Below are 3,669 nucleotides of genomic sequence, written 5' to 3' on the forward strand. Positions count from 1 at the left end.
TGGCTGGTGCTGCAGAATTTTGAAGGCCTGATGTGCTGAATATGCAAAATAACTCACAAGACTGGTAGTTATTGTTGGTTTTCTGCTGGGAACTCATCTGGACTGTTGAATTGGTATGCCTATACATGGCCTTTCCATTATGTTGGCTCTAGGGTAGTTGGAGATTCTGCACAATGACTCAGGGCTCCAAAAGTGGTGTCCAGCTCATAAGATGAAGGCTATATCACCTTCTATGAATCAGCCTTAGAAGTCATACAGCATCACTCTGCCACATTCTGCTGGTTTCACAAGAGCCACATTCCTGCCCAGATTCAAGAGGGAAATAAGACTCTCCCTCTTGATGCCGAAGGAGCAAGGTCAGAGATGAGAGTGTGGGACGAAAGTGTCCCAGTCAATTTTGGGAAATAGAATCTGTTTCAAAGATAATACAATATTAGAATCTTCAGCTGGATCAAGAAGTATCAGAAAAGCCACTGCTGAGTATACAACTGAAAAAGGCAGCTGGGGCTGCAATAGACCTACACAGAGGCAAAGTGGAAGCTAAAGATGGGGCCGGGAGGATGGCCGAGGTTTACATGGGAGTGTTTTCTCTCTCAGAATGTGTGGGTGCCAACTGGCCAAGATATTTCCTTTGTCTCCCGCTTCCAATCCCCCTTGAGGATCTGACCAAGAGGACTTTAAGGATTGAGACAAAGGAGGGGAAAAAAATTCACTTATTACTAGTAGATTCATAGAAAACATTGGTTATATTTTGTATCTGCAGACTAGAGCAAAGACAATGTCTTTCTGAATACTCTGAAAATTAAAGAAGAAACTGGGTAGATCCTTCATCAAGTGACCAGTGATGAATTACTCTGAGTAGAGGAGGGGAGAAAAGGCTTGTGACAAAGCTGCCTGATCACTGGAATGAGAGGGTTTCATTTGTGTGCTCTTTTCAGAATCTTTCCTACAAAGTAGTATTTTCAGGATTTCTGAAGACTCAGCTTTGCACTATGGCAGGGGGTGCTTTCCACAGGGCTTTAGAGATCCTCCTCTTTTGGGTTACTGCACAGGCTGGAGTGGAAATTTCCTGAGGGGGCCTTTACTCCTTCTACAACTGGAGATGAAGAGTGACCTTTGGAAATCATAGAAGGAGGGAAATTAATGTCTTTTTGATCCAGACACTGTTTTGGATGGTCTACTCTCTCATTTTATCTTCAAAACGATCCTGAAATATTAATAGTATTATTCTCCCTTGACAGATGAGCATAGGCTCATCTTTTTAAAAATTAAAATAAATATATATTGGAGTACAGTTGATTTACAATGTTTTAGCCATTTCTACTATACAGCAAAATGACCCAGTCATATATATATATATACACACGTGTGATATATATATACACACGTGTGTGTGTGTGTATGTATGTATGTATATACATTCCCCTTTTTAATATTATCTTCCATCATGGTAAAAATATGGAATGCTTCATGAATTTGTGTCATCCTTGCAAAGGGGCTGTTCTAATCTTTGTATCATTCCAATTTTAGTATATGTGCTGCCAAAGTGAGCACTATACTTATCTTTAAAGGAGCAATTCTGAGTAAAGTTTTCATAGCTTTCTCTGCATCATAATTTAAAAAAACATGTCAAATGCCAAAGCTTTGGTCTATCCTGCTCTTCAATGCTTTTTAGATCCCAGTGATATTCAGAGGGAAATATTTGCCATTAATATTTTTGTTCTTCTTGATCTTCTCTAAATTGCTATTTTGATTTCCTCCAACTCACAGCAGAAACCTTGGCATAAAGAAAAAGAAAGCCTGTGGTGAAAAGGAAACCCTAGATAATTTTGTTTGTAATCCTGCTGAGATACAATGCTGGGCAGTTTTAAGACAGGTTGAATGAGGCAGGACTACAGATGCACTTCTACTCCAGTTTCAGAGACAAAAGAGAAAGGTCTCAGCCCTCTTACAGGTATTAAGTGAAACAAGTGATGGCACATGCCAAATGAGACTAACCCAAACTCAGTGGTTAAAATAATTTCAGGCAGAGATGGCAGAAAATTGGATGAGAGCATTCTAGGATCTCCTGCATCTCTACCCATATACGGACATCATATATAGATTCACGATAACAAAATCAATCAAATTGATTAAATTTCAGAAAATGGGATTTGATTTAGTACTATTATTTTATTCATTTGCAGATATATGGAATTTGTTCATATGTCCACAAAGGCATAAAGGTATATTGAACTTCTACTATTTGCCAAGCAGTGAGGATATATTGGTACATAAAGAAGGCATGATCTCCATCCTCTTGGGTGGTCTAGTTGGGAAAGCGTACAATACACAATTTTTACAAACTTACTGTGAAGTCACCAGTTTTGCTAAGTACTGTGAGAGCAAATCATAGGGTGTAGAGATGGGCATTCGAATGACCTCCTCTGGAAGGGTCAGCAGAAAGCATCTTGCTGTGAAGCTGAGGCCTGAGTGCTATGAGAATCCACAGGAAGTGTGAGCTAGGCAGATCCCTTGGGATGGAAGTCCAGAAGAGGGAAGATGTGCATGGCTTTTCAAGAGCTGAGAGAAGGTGATTGTGAGCATCATGGAGCACAAGGAGCAGCACGTGGCAAAGGTGGGCTGGAAGGGATAGATCAGGACCAAGGCAGCCATTCCTGTGGGCCATGGGAAAAACTTTGATTTTATTCTCAGTGTAGCAGGTAGCTGTTGGAGGTTCCTTGAGAAAAGAGTGACATGATCTGATTTACATTTAAATAGTCATCTGTGGATAAGAAGGGTGTTTGATCCTCAGCACTTTTCTGAAGGCTAAATTAATAATGAAATGTACCCAGGCTCTTTTCCTGAGAGCCAATAATGGGCTGTTGGCCTATTTTCTTCTGTTTCTTCTGTTTTCATTTAAATTCTCTAAGAGCAAGGCAATAGGAAAAGGAATTCTTGGTAACCAGTCAACTCAAGTTTTGATACTTGGTTCTGCTATAACCAGAACTAGACCAATCAGCTGACATGATGGGGTCTCCTCAAAACAGAAGGTAATGGACTGAGTCAAGGGTTGAGGACTGAGAGGAAGAAACAGGAAGCTGGCAACGAGGGAACATCCAAATTCGAATTCAAGCTCAGTGATATTGGGGTTATATGAAAAGCATCATCTACAAGGGAGGCCCCTTGTTCAATGCAGAAGCAGATCATAGTGTTCGGTGGACTCCTGAATCCAGAGAGAACTGTCTACATTGATTCATTTGTCATCAGATGTAAAACCCACTCTGGATGGGCAGTAGCTGGGCAGACCAAGGCTGCCACTGGCTAGGTGAGTGTTCAGGTGAAGGCTTCCAGCCCAGTGTGTGCAGCAGTGAATATAGGCACAGAGCATTCTGCTGGATGGATCACTCCTCTTCAGTGCCTGCTTTTGCTTATCCCATGTTTTTCAAGGGTAAGATAGAGGTGATAGCCTTTTTTTTTGTTCCTGTAGTGGTGGAGGAAAGAGGTAAAAATTCTGAGCTTGTTCAGAGAAATGGAAATATCTGATGGGCTATTTCTAGCTTTTGCTTTTTGCTATGAAGTATAGTAGATCTTACTGCTATGTTCTATGTCTAGAAACTCTGGAATGGTGCTATCATGTCACTGTGAAACCTCTACCCCTGGCAGGAACCTCCCTGCCCAGGAGGAGGC

At 41.1% G+C, this 3,669-nt stretch overlaps 1 non-coding gene across 1 annotated transcript; it reads right to left on the reverse strand.

The window, feature by feature from the left end:
• Positions 1–1,452: 1,452 nt before the first annotated feature.
• Positions 1,453–1,554, reverse strand: LOC125117101 (U6 spliceosomal RNA). The gene has a single exon (XR_007132477.1). It is a non-coding gene; the product is annotated as a U6 spliceosomal RNA (small nuclear RNA).
• Positions 1,555–3,669: the final 2,115 nt, after the last annotated feature.

This window comes from Phacochoerus africanus, chromosome 15 (assembly GCF_016906955.1).
Source record: "Phacochoerus africanus isolate WHEZ1 chromosome 15, ROS_Pafr_v1, whole genome shotgun sequence".
Classification (NCBI taxonomy): domain Eukaryota; kingdom Metazoa; phylum Chordata; class Mammalia; order Artiodactyla; family Suidae; genus Phacochoerus; species Phacochoerus africanus.